Raw genomic sequence first — 25,000 nt, 5'->3', positions numbered from 1 at the left:
AGACACTGGAAAATAAAGTGCCAAAAGAAATGGGATTTAAGTATCTGCTTACTCCAGCTGACATGGAAGTGATGAAAATTTTTTTCTCAATGGGGAAAGAAAAAGGACCGCGATTTGCTTAGTGAAAGATGTTTGTGCATTATTTTACATTGTGCGTAACTAACAATTAACATTCAACACTACAAGGAAAAGTCACATTCTTCCAGCTACTTCCTTATTAGACCCATTTACTACTTTGCCATTTCTCTCATTTGTCAGAAAGGGTACTCCTGAACGTTTACAGCTCTGCATTTCTAAAAGTATGCATGTTTTAATGCTAAATTTGTGAACAAATATTGAAGCACTATTAAAAAAAAATACTACCAATGCCAACACGGTGCTGTAGGAGTACCAGCTCTGTCTGACAAAAGTTTACTTCCCCTTTTCTTTTTTGTAATTCAAACAGCTCTGCAGCTAACAAAAGGGTACTTACTGTCATTGGACACCAAAGAGAAAGGCTAAATTTAAGGTAACAATTGAAACATTAAACATTAACTCAGTCTCAAAGATGATGTCATGGTGCATGTAGCTAGGTTAAAAGAGAACATAAAACAAATTACCTGGATTGCTTAGGAAACCCTAAATGCACTAATTTACCCAACCATTTATCAGCAGTACTAATGAAAAGCCTTTCTTGCAACAGATAAAGGTAGCCGTTAGTTTCTGAACTGTACGTTTTTACCAGCAAGACAAAACAAGAAGCAAATCTTGGGAGTAAGTATCAGCTGGATGTTCACATAACAAGGTCCAGCGAGACATATCCAGAAGTTGCCTCTTTTAATCCTACTCTGAATAATGTTGGATGCTGTTTTCTGCTCTTTCAGAGCACTACTACTGCCAAAATAACTGCAAGGCTTGCAAGTCCAAGTATATCTCGAGCCTTTCCCAAGGCACCCCAACACTATCTGAGGCACTGAAACTATGGCAACCGAATAAGAAAGCAGCTTCCATGATTAATAGATGAAGATCCCAGCGACAGTGCCTAGCTAGGCCATAATTCAAGAATGCAAGAGGAATTAGCATAGAATCCATCTCAATCTACCAATAAAAAGTAGATTTTGAAAAGCATCAACAAAATAGCAATTTTTTTCTCCCGAAAGAAATATTCTACAGAACTGTAACTGTTCAGATTCCTATTAACATTACAATGAACAGCTGCCTCCAACGCAAGTAACAGATAAACATTCACTAACAATGATGAAGAAACCAATACAGTAAATTTCCCATCTGACTGGATCAAAGCCATACGTAAGAACACTCAATATATAGAACACCTGAGTGAATCTGAGGAGCCAGAGATAACGAAGTCAAACTAATGTTTGCTACAGTCAGAATATATTTGGACACAAGTTTTCCAAATGTGTTGGGGATTCATATCAGAGAGTACGTCCTCATTTGCTGAACTGGACGCTCTCATTTTCACTACTAGAAGGCTCTGTGAGTCTGTCAGAGCCACTGCAAAATTGATGAGAGGTTAGGAATATTTTTTTAAAAAGGGCATAATCAAATTTTTATTATTATTTCCAGTAAAAATACTGATATTATGCTCTTCATCCACTAGATAGTCTCAGACTAAGACGAAATGACTTAATACAAATATTCTGTATTCTTTGAATATTTTCCACTTTCATAAACATGAAGTTTTCACTGAAGGCGACTGGCTCTAGAGACCATAAAGATATAGGAACTTTTTCTTTTTCTTTAAATCCCCTAGCAGTTAGGGCATAATGAGCCTACTGTGAAAGCATGCTGAAGCATGGTTTTACCTGGGGAGGGTGAGGGAGAAGGATCCAAGCGCTTCCTATACTGAGGACAGTGCACAAGCTGCTGTGTTGCATGATACGCTGCAATATTGTGCATCCGTCCCTGGAAACTCTCTTTAACTTCAGCACAGCATGAAGGTTGTAAAATTGTGTGTTTGTTGAGTTCCTCACTAGCACTTTTGTCAGTAGCTTAAAAAAAAAAAAAAGAAAGAAAGAAAGAAAGAAAGGAAAAGGCATGGGATAGTCCATGACATGTAAATTTCAAGTATCTGGCATAAATACTCTATATAGAAATGGCTATTATTAACAATACTTTTAAAGGAAAGGTCATCACTGAATGCAGTGAATTACCATATGTCTTCACTCTAGAGATACAGCAACTGGCAGTTCTGTTAATAGCTGGTTTATCTACTTCATTTTACATCTCTATTTCAGCCACTACAGAAACACTTTGGGGATTGGGGAAACATTCCTTTCATACAAAAATGTCTCTGTATTCACACATAGTATAGTATTCCCCTCCTTTTGGCTGATAAATAACTGCAATTCCGTACTGTGGAAGGCTTAACTATCAAGAGGTTTTGCAGCGAATTATGGAATAATGTATGTAGGGTTTTTCTCATTTTTGTCTTCCTGTTCCAAAAGCGGTATCTTCCATTTTTAAAAAACTATAGCTGGAGCTAAACTTTAGATTTTGGAGGTCATAAGTCTGGCAGCCTCATTTACGCTCATCTGGTGCACAAAAGCTGAGAACATGATTATTTCATGGGGAAAGGCACAGATAGCTCATTCCCTTTCCTATTTCCTGTGGCCCCATTATTAACCATTAGCAGCTTTTATGAGTCTGGAGTGACAAAAATAGCAAACGCCTCTATGCATATCTTTTAAATGAACCAACTCCAAGATTTTCTGAGTATTCTGATGTGGTGGGTGCAACACCTCTTTTCTTCTAAAGTTTCTTTTTCTCAGTTCCTGCTCAGTTCTCACTTTGAATTTTAAATCCTTTCATATCTTCCAATTGCTAAAATGGGATAGGCAAGCGAGCAGCTTGGGAACTCCAGAAGACAGGCAATATGTATAATTATGATACAGTAGGTGGCACTCTTCCCTTTAAATACTTGAGCAATGCCTTGGTGCTGCACTACCATACTTGCCATGTTGCAGGCAAGACCTAAAACCAAGGTCTTGCTCACCGTGGACGTTAAAGATCCTGTAACACTGTATAAATGTTAACTTTTGGTTACTTTCACTGTCATGAATAAGGGTTCAGTTATATCAGAAGAAAGCATATAAGGAGGAAAAAAAAAAAAAAAAAAAGACATGCAGACCCTGATTTGCCAAGGTTGCAGCTTAACTAGGAAGTTAACTGTTGCTTGCCCAGACCCTATACACATATAAGCTGTTCAGTGAAACTCATAATAAAAATATTCCTATAGATAGCTTTCAGGCTCAGGCCCCCAGTTTCCCCCAGCTGCTTGATTTGGTCTCTAATCACTCTTGATTTTTGCTGTATGTTATTGGTCAGCAACTGCACTCTATACTAATACCAGCTGTATTTTACTGCCAAGATTATCTCCATACATGCCTCACCCACCTCAGGGTAGCGCTGATAAACAGAATTAACGATGATTAACTCAAAGGATCACCAGTATAAAGCATTGCTTCTTCCTCCCGTTTTTCTGTTGCCCTGTCAGGCAAAAGAGAGACAGGAAGTTTGCCACAATTTGTTGTAGGCCCAAGTCAGACATCACTTACTCCAGAACACACAGACCTAGGTCTGAATTAACATTAAAGGTCTGATCCATAGCAAAAGCACTTGCACCATAGTTTCAGGTCCTCTGTAAGGACTAAGTCCCACCAGAGAACAGTATTTTTAGACTAGGGAATAAACACGAAAAACCTTCCCTATTTGAAAAAGACTTGAGCAACTCCCTTCACACTCATAAAAACTACTCGGGGGGGGGCATGTTTACTCTGCTAAGACTTAAATTTAAGGAAGCTCCTTAATGAAGGAATAGTAGTAGGTAAAACATTGCAGATCTGTATCAAATGCAGACAGTGAAAACTTCTGGTTTTCTATGGTTCAACTTCCTTCTTGCATATGCTGAGTCTAATATAGTAGAATGCTATTTTCCAGGATTTACTCTGTTGTTTGTTTTCAGCACTCTGCTATAGCGTATGGGAATCAGGTACTATACACAAAAACATTTGTTTGCATAGTGTAACAATGTCTTCCTGCAAACAAGTTAGATGCGAGGCATACATTAGCTCAGGTCAATTTAATCCTAAAACATTTTATGTCTTCCCTGCTGTAAACCATGTGAACTCCTTTCATGTGTATTTATGTATGGCTCTTCAAAACAAGATGACAAATTTCCCCTTCCCTTCACAAAACACGCACAAACAAGTTCACAATGCACTCCTTTTTAATGCAAACAGTTCTATTCTGGATTTATCACAGGTCATTAATTTGATCTTTCTCATTTCCCCCCATCCCTCTTCCCCGCTCCCGCTTTAATGAAGGCAACTCCTTATTTATCCTTAGCCTTACCTACCTCCGTCTTCAGCCTCAAACTGCAGTAACCGCACTCCTCAATTTACAAACATTAAGAGGGGTCTAGTGCTAATCTCTACTTTCATCTTGAAGTAGCTAGAGGTGTTAACTACATATGTTTCTTGTAGATGTTACTGCCCAATTGTTTTTTGCTTCAAACAGTACTGGTTTAGCTGACAAGTCTGATTTTGCCATTAGAAGTAACTATATACAGTTTTAATGTAGACTAATTGAGAATATAAGGAACATCTGTGATCATATAATCCATTCTCCCTCAGAATATTCACCCAGGTTTCAGGCATTCGATTCCTACTACATGAAAAGCACATGTTGCAAGTATAATTAATGCTATTAATTATTATTGTTAAACCCATTTTGCATTCAGACAGAAACCTCAGCTGGGCAGTCTGCTCCTGAACTTAACTGAAGAAAATCTCCTTCTGACTTTATAGAAGTTATGAGTGGTGGAAAACTGAGATCAACTTTTTTATGCATAGGAAATTGTCTGACTTTAAAGAGAGTTAATATGTTTTCTCTTCGTACCACATTTTATGAGAAGCTGCCATATTAAAAACGAGTTCCTTTTGGATAGAATTATCGCATAGACAGTGAGCTGCCTTGGCAACTGTACTTTTTCAAGGGTGACAAACCTGCCTGATCTTACTGAAGCTAGTATTTCCATTCAAACATGTAATGAGACTATTCCATGAAGAAAGCGGTTTGCTGGAACAGACCCAATTTTCCTCACAATACACTAGATGAGTCCCATTAAAAAACCTAGAAGTTAACCAGAGCAAGATCCTTTTGCTTTCCTAGTCTGAAAACAAACAGCAAAGGAAACCCTGAACACGGTAACAGTTGCATAAATCTTACACGGAGATGCCACACGCTCCTCAAAACCTCCATGAGAGTTAAGTGATTAAAAGAGCCTGAGCCTGACTCTGCTGGACTTTCTCAGGTCGATGCCAAAGGATTCACTGGCCAAGTAAAGACTACTCAAATGAGAAAAGGTCACTGAATGACACTTACGTTAAATGAATGCAACCCAAATACAGTCACAGAAATTACTTTTGCAAAGATAGAGTAGCTAGGTATGGGATTTTCCCAGTATATTTGAGGTGAGATTAATAATTAATATTAATGCCGGATGATACTAAACCCAAGTTAGCAGAATGTATGTCAAGTAATAAGCTACTGCAAGCAGTCCTGTGACAGGAAACGGTCGGGGAGATTGAGCTCTTCATTATACCAACACCTGCAGTCTGCGTGTGCCCCTCTGGAGGAGCAAGCATTCACCTTGCAGAGTCAGGAATTAGCTTTTTTTACAATTAAAGCTCGACTATAGTCTGTATTTTTGCAGTTCTATTAGCAAAATAATGTTATGTCTGCAGCAACTAAAGATGCGTACTCCACAGACGCTGGCATCGGCGCGCAGGTATACGAAGTTCAAAAGCAGCAATTAGCTCGGGAGAGGGAAAAGCGAACAAATTTCCCTCCAAACAAGTGGGCAAGAGCAGGAAAAGAAAAAAACCCAGCCTAAGGAAACCCCAGTAATTACTGCATTACGACTCACCCTCAGAGTAGCCATACACGGAAAACGCTGTGGTCACGGTTAAAAGGACACCTCCGCTAAAGCAGCCCAGGTTCAACCGTGCTTTCTCCCTTTAACCCTCCATCTGGATGCCGGCCGGAGCCGTCGCTTTCCCGCCACCCCGGGGAAACAGCTGCTCCGACCGGGACGGGGATGGGACAGCCAGGCCCCAGCAAGAAGCAGCTACTTGCTCCGCACGCCGAGACCCAAACTTTCCGCCGCCCATCCAGCGCCGGGCCGGGCCGGGCCGCGTGCCCCGGCCGGCGGCGACCGTTGGCCGGCGGCGACCGTTGGCCGGCCGTAACGGCTCCGCGCGCCGGCGGCCCCGCCGCCCCCTCCCCCCCGGCTCGGCGCCGCGTACCCAACGCACCCGCGGGCAGGGAGACAACGCCAGGGGATTTGCAGGCTCCCGCTTTGGCTCATGCAAATTCGCAGCCAGAGCACTTAGTGCCCATTACTCTCAACTGAGAGCTTTTCACGCTCATGCACACACGGGGAAAAGGGGGAGGGGGGAATCCCTCCTCTCAGCAGCCTCCACGGCGAGGGGGCGCGTCGCCCCCCCCCCCGGCGGCCCCCCGCACCGCGCGGGGGACGTGGGCGTGCGGGCTGCCCCTCACCCCCGGCAGCACTTTTAGGAGGGCTGGCCGAACAAAAAACTCCATTGTGCCACCCGTCCCTGTTATTCCCTTTTAGAAAAACTTTTTTTCCGCCGTGCCGCCCGCTTCCCCAGGGGCTGGGGGGGGGGGGGGGAGGCGAGGCGGCTGGGGCGGCGGGGAAGGGCAAAGGGCGAGGAGTTGGGCTGCCCCGCGGCGCTCCCCGCCCGCCCGGCGCTGGCGCTGCGCAGGCGGCCGGCCCGAGGGGTGCCCGGGGCCGGGGCCCGGGCCAGCCCGCTGCCCGCGCTCGCCAGCCGGGAGAGGGGCAGCCCGCACCACCGGCCTCAGCGAGAGGCTGACAGCGCCCCGCAGAAAGGGGCGGGGAGCAGCCCTGCCCAACAGCCACCCTTTTCCCCGGAGCAGCCAGGAGGGCAGCCCGGCAGCCCCTTCCCACGCAGCCTTCGCCCTCCGCGGCGGAGCGGGGAAGGAGGAGGAGGCGGCGGCGGCGGCCCCGCTGCGGCGGACGGCGGGTGACAGCGCCCGGGCGGGCGGGCAGCGCCGCGGCCCCGGCCCCGGCCCCGCGCTCGCGAACAAAGCCCGCGGCGGCGGCGGCGCGCTCGCCCCGCCGCGCCCGAGCCCCCCGGACACACCGCCAGCCTTAAACAAAACGCGCAGCCCAGCCCCGCGTAAAACGGCAGAGCCCCAGGGGTAACGACGTGGTGGGGGGGGGGGGAGCGCCCACATTGTCCCTGTAACAAAGACCGTCTCCCCCCTCCCGCTCCGACCCACCGCGCACGCCGGCCCCGGCTCTCCCGCGGGCGCGGCGGCCGCAGCGGCCCGGCCCGCCGCCGCCGAGCAGCGGGGCTGCCAGCCGCGGCCCCGGCGCCGGCCGGGCGCGGGGCGAGGGGCGCGGGGCCGGGGCCGGCGGAGGGCAGCGCCGCGCATGCAAGCCCGCTCCCCTGGAAGCCTGCGCGCACGGCCCGCGAGAAACGCCAGTAGGTTCAGCGGCCGGGGGAGGAAAAAGAAGAGAAAAGAAAAGAAAAAGGCGAAGCCACGAGATGCCTGGGAAGTGGCAACAGCAAGCGCAGCGTGTGCATGCACTTGCAGGCGGCTCCTCTCCTCCTCCCCTAGCCGCTGCAAAGGCTGCCGAGACAGAAAGCGGTAGCCAACCTTAAACCGCACACCATCCTCACTCCTCCCCAGCCTGCCGAGGCGACCCAGGAGCCTTCCTTCCGAGCAACCCCGAAACATCAGATACAGATATTGGACAGGGGAGTACTGTACCTTTTCGGTGCATGTATCTAGGCAGCTAGAGGACAGAACTAGCTGATGTAGTGTCCCATTTAGTAATCCATTTAAGGGGATCTCTCTGGGAAACTGGAGCCACTCTCTCCTTTGCAATCCTTTGTCATTACTACATGTGTGCTTCCCAGGGGATGGAATATTTAGTACTTCTACTTTCTGAATTGCAAATGCAATTTGTTCATTTCCAATGATGGGAGAAAAGGGGGGAGGGAAGAGCGAAAAAAAAAAAGCGTTAGCAACTCCTCTGCAAACCCAAATTCCACTACGGTTCCACTCCAGTGAGTCCCCTTCAGACGTGTCTTAGGAGGTAAGTCATTTCAGGGTCTTGTCCTGCTCCCTTTCTACCAAAAGTGCTCCTGGGGCGAAGGCTGCTTCAGGAAAACTCCTAGGCTGGAGGCACCCTGCGCGCCACGGCAGGAAAGCGGAGTCGCTGCTAGCCCACGGCTCCCGGTCATTGAGCGGCGCCGGACGCGGGAGCGAGCTGGGCTGCGTCGCGCCGAGCCGAGCCGAGCCGAGCCGAGCCGAACCTCCCTCCACTGCCGGGCTCCCCGCGCCCTGTCACTTGGACGCGCTCCGCCGGCGGAGGCGGAGCCAAATCCTGGACTGGATCGCGCCGGACGGGCGCGCCCCGCCCCGCCCCGCCCCGCCGCGCCGGGCACGGGGGGCGGCGGAGGCTCGCACCGGGGCGGGGAGGGGGGACTTCACCCGCGGCCAGCCGTGAGCGCTCCGGGAGGAGAGGCACCAGCAAGGGTGTGCTCATCGATTTTCTTAAACGGAGAAGTTTTAAAGAAGGAGGGTAAGTGAATTTCCTCGGACTTTCTGACCGCTCCCGCGGCGGCTCGGGCAGCACCGCGCTCAGGGCGCAAACTGCCTGGAAGGTATGCGGCGTAAAAATAGCCTCGGCTCAAAACACTCTCCTACAAGTATGTAAATAAAACGTATGGATGATCTGCAAAGCACAGGCTATGCCAACGACGTTACCAACAGATCTGCTGTGACAGTCTGAACATTATGTTTGAAATTTTGTATTTACAGGCATGGGGAGGGTTCTTTTTATTTAAATATATATATTTTTTATTGGCCACGAATGCGCTGCCAATAAAACCACCCCAGTGAGCTACCGGCACGAGACTATTTTTAAAAATGTTATCAAGTTTATTTTGAGCAGGTGCAAACGAGTAGGAGGGGAGGCGCCCTTCCGCTCCAAGCCCTCCAACTGTGGAAACTTGCCAAAGGCCAATAAATTTTTGCACCTCTCCATCCAAGAGACATAACCTTATTCCTGCTCCATCTGTAGATCCGTATGTCTCCGTGAGACTTAATGCTGAGGCAGCCATAAATGCCGAACGCCGGCAATGGCATTTTAAACCATCGCGATGGTTCCGCGTCCACTTAAAAAAAGGGGGGGGGAGGGGGTTTATCTTATAAGTGGCACCGTTGTTTGAAGCAGCGAAGAGGCGAGAGGAGGTGGGCATCGCAGATCTGCGGCAGGGAGGCAGCGAGGGAGGCGTGCCGAGGGCCGGGCCGGCCCGCACGGCTGTGTCCCGGGCCCCCGGCGGCTCGCAGGCGCCTCCCGCTGCTCGGAGCCGGTGCGCCAGCTCCCATCCGCGCACAACGCACCGCCTGGCCAAACTTGCGAAGTTGCGGCCCCGCCCGCAGCTCCCGACTTGCGTTTTATGGGGTGGGGGTGGGGGGTGGGGAAGGAGTATATTGTGTAAGCCGCTAATCGCATTTCAGCGCTACGGCGCGCTCGCGGAGGGCACTAATCCGAGGCGCCGGGCCAGCCAGCCCTTGTCCCCTCGGGGAAACGGGCGCAGGGCGGCAGCGCGCGCCGGCAGCCGCCTGCTTTTCCTTTCTTTCCCCCTGAAGGTTCCCCCGCCGCCCTTCCTCCACCCAAATCCCACTTCGGTGGCTGCTCGCTGGGTTAATCCGGCCCTGTCTCGGAGCCAATCAGTCCAGCGAGGAGCAGGGGCAGCGCTAATAAATTAATCCCCCTCCTCCCCGGCCCCGCGCCGAGGCGCCCCGCCGCCGCCGCTAATCCCCCGGCTGCGGCCGGGCCCGGGCGGCGGCGAGCCTCGGCCTCCCCTCGGCCGGGGCGGCGGCCGCCCGGCCCCGCGCCTCATTTACAGCTCCACTCTGCCTGGGAAAAACTTCCCTCATCGCCAGAATGAGAGAAGCCAGAGCCAACGGATCGTTTCACAGGCTGAACCGAAGGAACGCCGGCCGGCTTTAGCGCCTTCCCCCGGAGAAGCACACAACGGAGCTGTGGCGTTTGCTTTACGGCCAGGCTGGCGACCTCGCAGGGGAGGAAAACGCTCGGCCGCCCGCCTAACGCAGGCAAACCGAACCCGACGCCCCTCGGCATGAGGCGACTCCGGCGGAGCCCCGCCCAGTGGGGGGCGGGGGCGGGGCGGGGCGGCGCGCGGGCCGTTAACGGCCGGGCCGGCCGTTAACGGCCCGCGCGCCGCCCCGCCCCGCCGCCCCTTGGCGCCCCGAGAAAACCGGGTGACACCGGCCGGCATCGGCGAGGTGAAAATCGGTGCTGAACGCGGGCTGGCCTGCGGCGTGGCGTCCCTCACGTGTTTCGTCGGCAATTTCTGTGCTCTCTCTAGGTCTCGTCTGAGCCGTGCCGCAGGGAGCGGCTCTAGTTACTTCGGCATGAACATACCAGTTTTCCTGACGACCCTTTTGCAAGTGCGATTGCCCTAAGTTGATTTTTATATATTTATATTTTTAAACCAGATAAGTGAAAGGACAGGCTATAACTAGAGGATTTACTATCAGGCCAAGAAGTGTGGCATGAAAATTAAAATAATTACTTGTTTATGACAGCTCTTTTTCTGCCTCTTATTTTCAGATAATGAAAGGACTCTCAGAAACGGGTTTTGGGTCGGTATTTGATTTAGGATCTAAAATTACACACACATTAATTCAATTTCTAGTTGTTAGATTACAAGGGAAAGCATTCTTCGGTATCAAGGAAAAGTCCCCCCCCCCCCCATTCAGACAGTTTAAACTTACTATATACTTAGGGTAATTTCCTAACCAAAGGAACTGAGACTTAACATATATTTTCTTTCGTTCCCTGGAAATCTAAAACAGAAGAGAATTCTGCACCAAACAGAATAATTGCTGAGGACAGATAAATTTTAGCTAAACAAACGTACCCTAGCTCTGAAAGCAATTAGAGAAACTCAATGAGTACAAATAATTTCTGGGTACCAAACCATGTGGCAGGGGGGTAAACCAGATGAATGGACCTTGATTTGCCAAGACCCCTAGCCCCATTTCCCCAAAGAGGCACCAGATAATCTCATACTACTTGTCTCTCTGACAGGAAACAAGAATGGAGACAAAACACAGTCTGAATTTGTGGGAAGCATCCATTCAACGATACCAAATGCTGACATTCAATCATTACATTATGGTCAATCACTACGTACAGCTTGAGGTGTTCAAAACTTCCACTGACTTTGTGGTGGGTTTGAGTTGTAAGCAAATCTAGACTGGGCCCTCACTATGTGCTTCACATACTTCACAAATATTTCTGAAATGCCGAACAGTTTATTTTACACTTGCATTTCTTCATTAATCGAAAAGGGCTCTTTGACAGAAACATTCCCCCCCCCCCGCCCCCCCCGGTATTTAGGGCTTTGAAAAAGACAGACCAGATTTTTGAATTATAAAAGTTTTGCAAGAAGCAGAAAGCACTAAAACATCCTGTTTCCCCTACTTTGGTATTAGCTGTGGCATCAATTGCAAGAACTTATTATTCACATTCTATTACAAAAGTGTTTTCCATTCATCCACTTTCCATTCTTTCCGTGTTTAATTTCCAAGGCTGCATTGACTAATTTCTTCCTACAAATCTCACGTTAGAACCTTCTTTTTTCATTTAGCCTTCTGTCAAAAGGAAATTCGGCTCTCCTGTCCTTTATTCCCTTACTGCTCCTTCTGTTCTTAACTTACTACAATCAAACTGCAAAACTGCAGGTGTCTTCATAGCCTAAAAAATTCCCTTTTCTTTTACCTGATTCCATGTTCCCTTTCTCTCCCCCCAATCCAGTAAACTAGTCTCCTTTTCTTTCCCACGAAAGTAATTTTAGGTTATTTTCATGGAATTTGAATATTAACCTCAACTCGTAGTGCAGTCAGGTCTTCTGAAATCAGAGAGACAACTTTGCTCATTCGCCCAGACCAGCTGACAACCGGCCAGAGCTGCTCATCCTGGCGTAGGGAAGGGAACCGTTGCCCTTACCAGCTAGCACTCCCTAGCCGCCTTTTGGCAGCTGCCGAGGTAAGAGTGCAGAGGGTTTTCAAGTCTCAATCCACTAAGGGTTTCTTGGGGAGATCTCCAGGGAGCTGCTGGAATTTTGCATTTTAAAAGCCTTATCTGAAAAATCCACCCCAGCCACAGAGACATTCTCCAATTCACTGCAGCCCTGCTTCGGACTGACTCTACCGAAGATTCCACCAGGGTTCATATGAAAATATTACTTCTGCCCCTGCCTCCTAATTACATACAAAATACGTTGACCTAAGGTTAGTGGGGCACGTACGTGGCCTGAATGGGGTGCTTGAGCCTCTGTAGAGCTGTCACTGGGAGCAGCTGGCTCTTTTAGATGGGTTGTTCAAAGCTGAATGCCAACTGACATGCTGAGCCCTACACAAAATACACACGTATTTTCTGCTCTACCACCTTCCTGGAGCCATGTGACTCTAAGTGGGGCATCCCACTAAATACAGCTCTAAAGGGCTGGGATACCAGGGCGATGCAGTGGTATTTCAGCATTGAGCACTTCCCTGTTCATTATCTTCCCATGCCAGACTAATCTGTGCAACATTGGCTGTTTTCTGTACCAGCTGTTAATACTGGATTCAGTTTGGTTTATTCTTGCCCCTATTTCAAAGGTTTGAAGTGCAGCAGAGTTTTACACTGACGAGCAACAACATGAGAGTTGTGGAGCTGAAGATTTTGACAGCTCTCTGAGAAATGCTAGGGGCTTTTGCCCCCAAGGAGGGTATGAAATGGTTTTGATATCCATGAGACACTGGAAGCCTGTAATCCTAGGAGGGGGTCTTATCTTCTTTTTCCCCATCCCTGTTCCCTCCTCTGGCAACAGAGGAGATGCCTTTACCTGTGGGGATATGTCTCACTACAAATGAAAATAAAATGCTGAGCGCAGAGACATCTTCATACAAAGAAGCGTTGACTTCTTTAATCTTACAGCAACAATGAAAGCTCATCAAACTGTAAACATGATTTTTGTCAAGACAACATTATTGAATGCCTGGCAAAGTAATTACTCCTACACAGAGAAAAATAAGATCCTTCTGTTAATCACTTCAGAGGAATTCACCCAACTCAGCTGTACTCTGAAAACGTGGTTGAAAGCTAGCAGTTTTTTTCATCAGCATGTAACTGTTCTTGGGCACACGACAGCTAAAGAAAAGATGACCCTTAAAAAACAACAGGGACCCATTTCTTGGCCTCTTAGCGTAAGACAGCAATACGTCTTTTGCCCAAGTAACTCCTGCGGTCAGGCGCATAGTTCAGGATTTATGAGCACTAAACATTTTATAGACCAATATAAACATGTAAAATGAGATCAGATTAAGAACAGGTAGGCCGTGAGTTTCTGCTACAGCTGTGATTTTTAATGGTTTATGAATCCTTGCAAAATCCCTTCTGTAACTAAAGGCCCTGCTAGTAACGTGACGTTACTATATTGCTGGCTAGCATGTATGAATTTCCTTTTCTTAATTGCTTTCTTCAGACATCTTCCAAATAAAACACAGATCCCCAGATGACCGCAGGCCGATCTAGGGTGTGCTCATCAGGGGAACCCAAAGTATTTAAAATTAAGAAAAGCAGTTTCAAAATATTCACTAGAAAGACTCCCCAAACAGATTTGCCTCTGCCTGGGAACCCAAAAGGGTTCTCTCTGTGCCAATTCTGTGCAGGTTGGTCTTTACAACTATGGAGAATTTTGGAAGCCAAACAAGGCTGGGGAGCAGATATTTTATGCAAGAGGCTGCCCTGGTCAGCCCCAGCTGTATTGTGCCAGAAAAATCAGCAGAAATTCATGTTACACTGCGAGCAACATTCACATGTCACTGTGTCATCTAGTTCCCAGAAGAGGAGAGTGTTACATGATAGTGAAATATGCTGAGAGTACTGTGGATAGTGGCTGGACCATATGGTGAAGGGAGTGGTTTCCTATTAAAAAACAAAACAACTGAGCATGGATGATCAATATGGGAAAATACTGTAGAATCTAACAGTTGCTAACACCAACAGAAGTTTATGGAGATTTATTATCAAATTACTCTAAACACGTATGAGCCAGATCCTCCTCTGGTGTAAATTAACGTTAAGTCCCATTACTGTCAGTGTATCCATATTGATTTCACCTGCAGACAATCTGTTTCGTAGGATTTTACCAGGAAGGGAGGTGTACAGTAATTTTTAACTATCCTACAGAGCTCCATAGCGGAAATATAATTGATCTGTTGAATTCCACAGGCAATTCTCTAAGTCTCTAGAAAAATTATTTGCTATTGAACTTTACTGGGTTTTCCATAAAGGGAAGTTTACTGTCTTCACACTTCAGATGTTGACAGTCTGACATTAGTCTCTTCCAGTTAGAGTCTCTCTTTGAGAGTAAAAATTATTCAAAAAATACAGACAGAGAGTCTTACAGATTTTTCAGTTTGTCGTTCTTGAGAGTTTTAATACAGGAAAAGAAAGTACACTCTTTAGTTACTTCACGGTGCTTCAGTTCAAAATACTGTGCTCTACATTTTTAATTTACTGTTTCAGAAATGCCTTTTTTCCCTGTTAGCTTTTCCAGCACTGTGCTTAGATGTTGCTTCCTTTTTGAGTACAGCAAGGAACTGAACAGAACAAAATACATCTCTCAGTTGCTGATTCTGTTTATAAGATTAAAGCTTGACATGAACTCTGTTTAGTTGTTTGGAGAGCACGGAAAGAGGTGTAGAGGGACTCCCTGAAAACATGCAGAATATATTTTCATTGGAAAGTTAAACCAAATTCATACAGTTTTCTTGGGGTAAATGCTCTGTTCTCACCAGAACTCCATGAAATCGGGGTATCAATCAAGAGTTTAAGGAAAGCAGTAAGAAAAGAGTAGATTTATTTTGGCTTTGCCTGTGTTCTTACAGTAGATGAATGTGGTCCAAAGTGAACCATTACTGTGGCTCCCAAAACAGCAGTGAACATTTCAGATCTAGATGGGGGAGCTAGAGAAAGTGTAAAATTATCATAATTGAAAAGACAGCACGGAAAGAAGTCAATATTATAATAAAATTGTTTTAAATACAATTATAGCATCAAACTGAGAGCAAATCCAATTTAAAATAATAAAAAGTAGTTAGCTAAATAAGTCAAAATCATTGCTTTCAGTGTCCTTTCGGCTGAACTGAGCCCTTAGGAGCACTCAGTAAGTGGAATTGCTAGGCAATACAATATTACCAAAGAGAAACCTTTAATGGTTTCAGTAGCTGAAAGAAAGAGGCTTTATTCCAGCCTCCTCCCCAACACACACACTTTAATTCATAACATTAAATCTCATACAGCTGACTTCTTTTTTTTTAACCCTCAAATTGATGGCAGTGGGAGAAAGAAAGGGTCTGCGAATGACAGACCAAAAAAGGAGGAAGGAGACGGACAGAGGGAAAAAGAGCAGCTATGACAAAATCCGAAGAGACAAGAAAAAGGCTCCAGCTGAGAAAATCTGTGAAGGAGTGTGTGCAGTGGGGGAGAGGGCGAGAAACCAGAGAGAAGTGATGAGGGGAAGGAGAAAAGAAGACAGACAACTAAAGATGGAGGAGAGTAAATAGTCTCTATGTGAAGCAAAAGATTAGCGAGATACAATACAGGAATGTAGGAAAAATGGGATTGCTTAAATCTTGACAAATGAGCAGCAGATGGAAAATGATCTTTTAATCATGCTTTATCCTTTGACCCTGCAAGATCATTGAATTAAAACAACAAGAAATAAGAGGCTGAGTTGCTATAGGTTTGCACTGGCTTTTAGATAATATGAATATTTTTACATACTAAAGGAGAAATTAACGTCAAACACATTATGGTATGCTAAGATACAGAAGAATGACTGAAAATGTGTTGAAAGACATGACAAAGTATTTGGGAAGAAAAGAGCTTGTCCTGCTTTTGGCAAAGCGGCTTTCATCAGCGTCAGCCACCTCCCCACACTGGCCGATGAACTGTTTGGATCTAATCGTGTGTGGAAAAAGTGACATAGGATAGCCAGGAAATAACAGTGCTACAGGACACAGGTCAGGCAGTTGCTCAGCCTGAAAAGGCCCCAGGTGACCAAGCAGGTGAGCCAAATGGGTTGGCTGGAGTTTGGCTCCTCTTGGCTGTTACATCAAACCTGTGAGCAAGCTGAAAACAGGACAAGTGGAAACGCAGCTCTCCAGTGTTCGAGCGTACCTGCCTTCTTGAAGGAAGAGTTAATATCCTTGATGTCTCACGGGGAACAGCAAAAATGATTTCCCTCCAAGGGAGAACATGGGAGGAGCTGTACATTTGTAGCACAGTTTGGCTTTGAAGGGATACAGGCCATGGGGAATTGATGGAGTCTTTCCAGTGATTTCAGAGTATGCTTTAGATCTAGCAAAGATATTATTTCAGAAAAAGCTGAAGTCAGTATTTCCCTTTATCTGCTTGTCCATACTCCTTTTCCTAAGACTAAAAGTGACAGATGGTGGTTCTAGCACTAGTGCAACTAAATGGGATGCGGTGGGCTCTCTTTCACTTTTCCCTGGTACTGCATTATGCCAAGAAAAGTAATAATAAGAACACTGGAGACTCAAATTCAGTAGCCTAGATTTTTCCAGATAACTATTCTGCCACTACTACCCGTATTTAGTAGTGCTTTACTCCACAAGAAGCTCCACTGAAGCTAGTGAAGCTAGCTGTGGAGTGGCATGTTGCTTACTGTGCAGGGAGGACTGCTTCTGGCCATGTGTGAGGATGATGATGACAACAGCGTTACTGCTGCTAGCTACCCCTCCCTCCAGGCTGACTGTAGTCTGGAGTTTCCTGGTGATTATTAGAGCTGAAAAGCACTTGCAAACGAAGGCTGTGCTATTAGCAGGGAGCGAGAGAGGAGACTTCCTGTGTTTGCTCATTCCTGGGACTCATTAGCCAGGTGGCCTCTCCCATGTGTGACTGGCCCAGGTAAATCACAGCCCAGAAATTCCAGCTTGGCTTAGGTAAGTTTCAGTCACTCCCCTGTGCCACACACTAATGCAGCAAAATTGAGAGGAAGTGAGTGAAAGCCGCTTGGAAGATTTGTCATTAACCCAATGCAAAAGGCAAGAGACTGTGTAGTAGCTGACTGCTCAGAGGAGCCTGTTTGACTCACCGTGAAATGGGGAGTTTCCATTGTTACGAGACATGTATTTGATTTCAGTTAAATCATTGTCCTTTCCTTAATCCATTTTACCAAACATAACGTATAAGAATGTACTTATCATTGCATGTGTGGAAGTTTAGTAGATAGATAAGTATACCTCATAGGTACAGAAGCAGTAAAATTAGGTATAATGAAGAAGAAATATGGGGAAAAGCATCAACTTGCATGAAATAAACCACAATCTTCATTTATGTGCTATCAGTGATGAACCTCCATTAGCTGAAAAATAAATTCACATATTATTGCCAAGGGTATCATTTATAGCAATATTCTTGGTGACTAACTCCTTACTTGGGCCATCCTGAAGACAACATTATTCCCTTTTGGCAGTGACTGCCTGTGGATGTTTGGATTTTACATTCAGCCCTGTGTGGAATATGCATTAATGTTCACAGACAGTCAGCAGAAAACCTATATGCTTTTTAATATCTATTACATCCTATGTCAAAGACAAAAATAAAACTTAAATAGTCCTAGCTTTAAGATTATAAGTTGTTGATGCGCCTGTATTTTACTGTAATCTTTAATTTGGATTTCAGTTGAATAAGGGCCAAAGTAGATTTATAAATGAGCTATATTTGATATGGGCTAAAGTACTTGGGGTAAAGAATTGGCCTTGCAGAATTCTTTGGAAGTTTTTTCACTGACTTTAGTGGGGCTGGAACATCACCCCAAATTGCAAAATCCATTGCATTAACCAGTTTGTGACCATGCCTCCTACTCTGTAAAAGCAGAAAGTCAAGAAGAGCATAATCTGTGAAATAAAACATAACAGTTATTAAACTGGAAAGCCTAGTTCCGTTCTTGGTCTCACTGGGGCCAGTGGCCAAACTGGAGCTGACCTCAGTGTGGTAAGATACTGCTTTTCAAGTCAAAACCCAGAATTTAGCACTGACTAGTCAGATGAGGCATATACAAGCCACCTTTTTCCACAGTCTGCTTCAAGCTAATAGAAATATCCTATTCCTGCCTTTCAGGAACTTGGTTTCACAGTGACTCCCTCAAGACTTTGCAGACTTTACCTATACTATTTGGTCTCAGAGCACTGTCTGGCACCAATAGATAGCTGTTTATGTTTTTTTTTTTTTCTAATGGTATTTCTGTCTTTTTTGGCGGGGTGGGGTGGGGAGAGGTCTGTCCAGAATTTAAAAACAGTCAGAATATCCAGCAGAGTTATATAAACCCCATGGAAGCTGGGGGCTTAAAATGAAAACTCTACTGTGACCTTAATGATGGTGGCATATTATAATATACAGGTTGCTAAAATGCCTAGTTAATGAATATCAGTAGGATGAGAAAATGATGAGGGCACTTTTTAAGGTCTCCATGCTGTGATAGATTTATATCACTAATTACAGTGAAAGGTGCATAAGAATCTATGGACATTGCCTCCTTCCTCAAGAAATCGGCACCATCTCTTATTAATTAAATTGAATATAGAACAATATAAATCTCCCAGTGCTTATTCCACTCATTTCATACATACTAATGAGGATGAGCTTCTGAAGCTGGTGGTTGGAATCATTTATTCAGTGGTGGGAAAAAAAACATCAGGATTCAGACCCCCTGCTGACTTTGCACACTGTTCTGCTAGATTTATATTGGTCTACTAATAAGTAACTGAATACATTAAACAAGGCGCTTGTCATTGCAAGGGTTACAAGGGACTCCTTGTTTTTCTTCCTTGTGTATTCTTTGGTGAGGAGATTAGGGGAGATGGGCCCATTATGTAAGTCTCTCCTCTTGGTATTTCATCCACCAGTTCAAAGCCCTTCTTTCCAAACAGAAACTAAGCCAAACTTCTCATCAATCATTAAAAGTCCCAGCAGTTACAAACTTGCTGATTCTGATGTGAAGTGCAACAGTCCTGCCTTTTTTTTCGCTAAGAAAGTGAATCGCACTATGCCTAGCAGCTCAAACTCTATGTTACACAGCATGCATGATTAGTGAAGACAGAAAATGCAGGGTATTCAGCAGCCAAAAAAATGTCCCTTTAGAGCTCCTCTTTGGAAGGAAATACAATAGACCAAGCAAGTTGTATTGCTGCATTGCTGCATTTGCCGTTGCAAAAATAACTGGGGCAGTCCTCTAGATCCTCATTTAAGTTTGAACTGATAGACTAAATTTCTTGACCTTCTAGATTTAGGATGAGAAAATAGCACACACTATACTGCCACACAAATGGCTAGAGTTACAAACTTAAAACGTGCCAACTATTACCGCAGGTTTTAGCGAGCGCTCTGTGTCCATCCGTGTTACATTCGGTAGGGAAACATTATAAACAGTACTGTTTGTCGACGGGTGATAAATGAGGGCTTTTAGAAAGGTGCAACTGCTTTATTTTCTCTGTCCACCAGTTGTCAGAAGATGGACAAAGTACACCAGGTATTTAGCTCAGCAGACTGGTCCCTTCTCCAGATGAGTTCATAGTGCAACACAGGAAGCTCCATTAGCCTTATCAGCCCAGCTTGGATAACGGCACAGGTAATTAAGGGTGGCCATCTCTTTGAAAAATCCCAGCTACACTATCTGGCTGTACATGAGGGGGTAGGAGCATGTAGCAGATATGTGCAAGCAAACCCACTGAAGGCATCGCTTTCTGAAGAACAAGGATCACGCTGGATGCATGGGGGCTCCTGTATAACCATCTCCAAATTGGCTAAATAATTTACTCTATTTGGACAAGTTCAAGAGGGGGTTCAAGTACACATCTAATTGCCCTCAAATTATATAACTGGAAAATCAGGACTAAATGAATTCAGCGCTGAAGGAAGTAAAAAAAAAAAAAGTAGAGATTAAATACAATCTATTCCTTATTTGTATTGTGCACCCCAATATACAGATAAAGATTTATGAAAGTTAAATGATATATTCCTGTTGACTTTGTACTATGCATAACACCCTTTGAAAAAAATTAAAAATCAAGATCAAATCTCTGTAATTTTTGCAAGTTTTTTTTTTTTTTTTTGTTACAGAAGTTTCAGTCTCAGTGTTGAAATCAGCTATAAAATTCTCCAGAGAATGAGAACAGGTGAAGGTTTGGCTTTGTATATCATGAAAGAGATGTCAGTAAATTAACTTTCCATTTTTCCATATTTCTTGCTCGTTACATTTCCTTCCACCCTACAGCTCTTGTTGGTGACCCATTTTGTGAATGGAGCCACTCTTTTCTTAGAAGTCATAATTTATCTTGGAAGAACTACCCAGGAAGCATTCTTTTTCTGTTACACCTTAAAGCAGGGTGAGGATTGTTAGTCACCTCTGAGTGTGTGGATAAGTCACAAATATTATCTTTTACCTCAGGGACTCAATTTTGTATCATATCTTTTTCCTTGAGAGATGTTGCTCTTGCACGCACTTTCCTATTTATGGAACTTAACATCCCAATGACAGCGCTAAATATGATTTATTTATGACACACAGGGTGTCAAATGCTAGTGTGTGTAAATAGTAACTATCAAGTAAAACATCATTTTGAAGAATTAAGTGAAATAAAGACCAACTGACAAATCACTTAGCTATAGGGATATGAGAAAGATGTAGCATTTTTTATATAATACGTAGAGCAGATCTTATATCACTGAACTTATCTCACTTATCTCTGGCTTTTTTTGTTGCTGCCTCTTAGGATCATCTTTTGTATGTGTATAATTTTATGGGGGAGGCACTTGGTAATAAATGACTTCTCAAAACCACGACCTCTTTGTTCTGGCCCCAGCAGCTGTAGGACAAAATTTGTATAATGCATCAGTTATATGCCTATGAGAAAAGAATTAAAAGAAACTCAAGAAACTTCTGTCAAGTAAAGTAAGTGTGCTGAATGTGGAAATGGAGTTTTAACATCTTTCATTTTGCCAATCCTTTCTTTGCAGTCTAAGAGTCAGTTGCCCTATATATCTACCAAAAGTGGCTGTAAGTGCATCGCTAAAGTATGAGGCAGAAGAAAAGAAGGCAGCTGTATGGATGAAGCAGAGCTGGAAGTTGCTATGGAGAGTCTGTAAGAAGTTCTAGGAGCCTGAAGATCTTCTCTGGATGATAGCCAACCTTGGGATGCAAATTTTCCTGGCTACAGTTTACAGCATTCAGAGTCTAAAATTATGGTTGATACTTAGTACTTTAAGCTACTTCCTACTTGGATGTCTGATTCCTAGTGTCTTGGATCACATCTAAAATGACACCATTGCAGGGTGAAAATTATGATCCATTCTCTGTTAAAAGAAGGTCCATTAAAACTACATATATTATCATTAATCACTTAACACTGTGAGGTCTTCTACAGCTGTGCACTATTTACCTTTTGCATTACAAATATAATGAGAAAAATGGTGTGTGGGGATTTGCTCAGCAAAACACTTATCCTATGTAAATAGCAGACAAGATACACATGACAGCCAGCTGGAGTCAGGTCCAGAAAGCGAGGTAGGTGCCTAAAATGCAATTAAGATACCAAAACCTATGTTTGTGAGTCTGCTTCCAAAGCAGGCGACTTGATTAGCCACAATGATACTGAATGTTGCCAGCTTTCTGTATGCTGCTGAAGCTGGGATTTAATTCACAATGTTTCCCGGGGGAAAGAAATCATGCAAAAGAGTGGTCAAACTTAAAGACGCGAATGTACAAATGCTGAAATCCTGTGTTTTGGATCAGAACCATGATAAAACAAAGACTGAGCAGCAAAGCTGGACCCAAACTCAAGCTAAAGTTCCATAAAAGAATAACCCAATCCAGATAAACATCTTAGAACAATTTCTGCAACTCAAATATACTGTAATCATTATCAGACCTGTTTTTTAAATGGATTTGAATCTTTTGAATTCCTTGGCGTTATTCCTGCTTTCCTAGGTAACAGCCACTAGATTAGTAATATCTTATATTGGATAAATAGTCATTTCTCTCTGCCTCCTTCTATTTTACATATATGCACATATTAAAGAACATCCAGGAGATATATTATCTTCTCTGGCTGATACAAACTCTTCAGGCATTACAGTGTTGTCCCAAAAGCGCGACTAAATCCTCCCGTTCATTCAAGCATTGGACAAATGTCGCTTTGCTGGTTTATGTCTCCCTCCTTTCACTGCTCTTTTGCCCTTCCAATAGTCAAACGCATCCAGGAAGGATGAGATAGGCAGCTCCTCTCCCGGCCTTACTCTTATTTCTCCTTTTCTGAACAAGCAGCGAGGTAAGAAAGCAGCTGCGTGCATGATCAACAGGCCTCGTAGGAGTGAGGTGCTCCATCCCCATGATGTACGTAGTCCCCAGCAGCCTGGGAGCTGTGGCTGTTCCTAACATAGGTCATCTGGGTATGACCACAAAGCAGGCATGCTGGATTGACCTCCAGAAATTCGTTTTTCACTGTGGCTAGTAGCAAAACATTGTCAAACTTTCAAATGATTTAGTAGCATTTCTGTAGGAAACACTTAAGGGGTCAGATCTGTGCTGCTGTTAAATCAAACATTCCCATCTAGCTCCAGAGACATTCGCGTCCCAGGTCTGCAGTGTTTGGTTACGCTTCTATTGTTTGATGTAGAGCCTTAGATCTTCAATTAATATGCAATTCAGTGCTCACTGAGACAATGGCAGGATCTGCTCAGCATTTTGGCAGCTTGTGAAACTCAGATAAACTCTAACCTTTGCCAAATACAAAGGATGATAAAAGCACAAGTTGCTCTCTCCAGCTGAATCAAAATAAACTGCCAATGACTTTGTAGCCCTCATCTTTTTTGCTGCTTTGCTGTGGTAACCTTCAGTTGGCATTGCGTGGCGTCTATAAAATAGTCACTGCAGAATTAATAACTAGAACTGCAGCAGCAAACGGCAGCGGCAAGCGAGCAAAGTCTGCCCTCAACTACTTTTCATCCATTAGATTCAAAGGGAAACATGTTGCTGGATATCTCTAGGCTGTCCCTGGAAACAGGTAAGGAGTCCAACGCTACCTCACCCTGCCTTTGAATTCGGTGGGGCAAGATTTCACCGAGGCTGTTGAACGGCAGCAGTTCACGATAGCATCGCACAGATCTTTTCATGCGCTTATCTCAGGGCTGAGCTGTTGAAAAAGCCAAGTACAGAAACTGCATGAAAAACCTCTTTCCCTGTAAAATTATTTGAAAATTAAAATGTCACTGTTTTCTGTAAAGAAGATAAAATATAAGGTGATACTTTACAGGAGAGACAGTATACAGCACATAAATTGGAAAAACAAACAAACAAACAAACACCTAAAATATGGCTATGGGTTTTTGTTGTGCATCTTACGAAAACCCGTGTGTATGATTCTGACAGTTTGCGACTAGGTCTCGGTGCTGAATACCATCCATCTCCTAGATCAACTGTATAAAATAGCATATTTATGGTTACTTTTCTCTCTCTTTACCAGACACGGGGGAAAAAAAAAAGAAAAAAGAAATTCCCATGACGTGCTATTTTTAGTCGTTCACAGAGTCACAGCAGTTCTACATTTCTCCAGATTACTGCTAGGTCTGTTTTGTTTTTGAAATATTTTCAAGGAAAATAGGTGTGAAAGGCCCTTCTATGCTTCTATAAACAGTGTTTTATCTGGCTTGAACAATCTGAGTGGTAGGGTTTTGCCAGCCTGACACATCTAGATTGAAATGCATTAAAGAGAGAATCACACAAACAGCTCCCCCGGCAGATCGAAGAGGGTGCTAATCCAGGTGAGCTACCGAAAGTTGACCTCCAAAGGCTGGGGTGGGTACTGGGTGATGGGAGTTTTTAAAAGACCAAATGATTAACCATGGTCATAAGCAAAGGTGCATCCCAAGGTTAATGCCAGTTGGGTTAAAGCCTGGGTAAGCAGGTTTTTAGTAACAGTGCATTATTGTTGCTTTAGTTGCAGCAGCACCTTCATCCACCCACACCCAGTAGTAGTTTGGAATTAGTCTGTTTAATGAATCCAGTAAGGTGTGGGTTCAATTTTCTTCTATATCTGAGAAGAAGTTGAGCCTGCAGGCCCCAGGAGAGTGCTGTTGGCACTGTGCTGCTGGGCGTGCTAGGGCGAACGACCCTCAATCTTCTTTATGATGCTATTCCACTTCACGCGAGCTATCCAGAGTCATCACACCAAGACGACTATGAGGCGGACGAGATAGAAGCAGGAGATTGATCACCCTGGAATAAACTTTGGCATGTTGATAGAGGCAGTGTTCTGCAAGGGAAGTAGGTTCAAATCCCTGTTAGGGAGAAAGGGGAGCTGATCTTGGGTGAGTACACAAATCACTAGGCCATAAGATGAAAAGAGAGCGTAAGTAGCATCAATACCTCTTCTTCTGTTTTCTGAAGCCCAGTTCAAAGTTTTTTTCAAGTTAGAATGATTTAGTAAGTTTGCACCTAGCTTCAGGACCAGTAAAACAGGGTTATGGCCTAAATAAATGGGCTTGTAACTGGTTTCAAAAGAAAAAATATATCCAGCCATGGTTCTATTATTGTCTAATTCCTGTTAGGTGGCCACATCAGAAATCATTTTACATGGAAACCAATTTAGATATATAAATCTTACTGATTTATTTCACTATAGAGGTATGAAGTCAAATGCAGGCGTTTATGGAAAAGTATTTTAAGGTTATTGTTACTGATAGTATGCCTATTAAGTAGCTATTGCGCCTCTAGACGTTCTACAGAATTCCTGGCAGGAAGGGTGATGAAGTTCATATAGTGCATCCACGACCAGA

At 44.6% G+C, this 25,000-nt stretch overlaps 1 protein-coding gene and 1 long non-coding RNA gene across 10 annotated transcripts in view; one reads left to right on the top strand and one right to left on the bottom strand.

Annotated features, from left to right (window-relative positions):
• LOC138060893 (semaphorin-6A) overlaps nt 1–25,000 on the bottom strand; it is a 377,722-nt gene that overhangs the window by 109,621 nt on the left and 243,101 nt on the right. The window contains exon 1 of one of the 9 annotated variants that reach the window (XM_068924980.1): nt 7,825–8,480. The exons of 1 other annotated variant lie outside the window; for it this stretch is intronic. The gene's annotated coding sequence lies outside the window, so the exon portion shown is untranslated. Of the gene's footprint in view, nt 1–5,929; nt 6,263–6,317; nt 6,405–7,710; nt 7,734–7,824; nt 8,481–25,000 lie in introns of those variants that run through there. 7 more of the 9 variants (XM_068924983.1, XM_068924975.1, XM_068924982.1 and 4 more) reach the window with 7 other exon arrangements.
• On the top strand, nt 10,320–10,676 carry LOC138064103 (uncharacterized). The gene is made up of 2 exons (XR_011137346.1): nt 10,320–10,374; nt 10,458–10,676. It is a non-coding gene; the product is annotated as an uncharacterized lncRNA (long non-coding RNA).

The sequence above is a fragment of the Struthio camelus genome, chromosome W (assembly GCF_040807025.1).
Source record: "Struthio camelus isolate bStrCam1 chromosome W, bStrCam1.hap1, whole genome shotgun sequence".
Taxonomy (NCBI): domain Eukaryota; kingdom Metazoa; phylum Chordata; class Aves; order Struthioniformes; family Struthionidae; genus Struthio; species Struthio camelus.
This window is presented reverse-complemented; position numbering and strand designations above follow the sequence as displayed.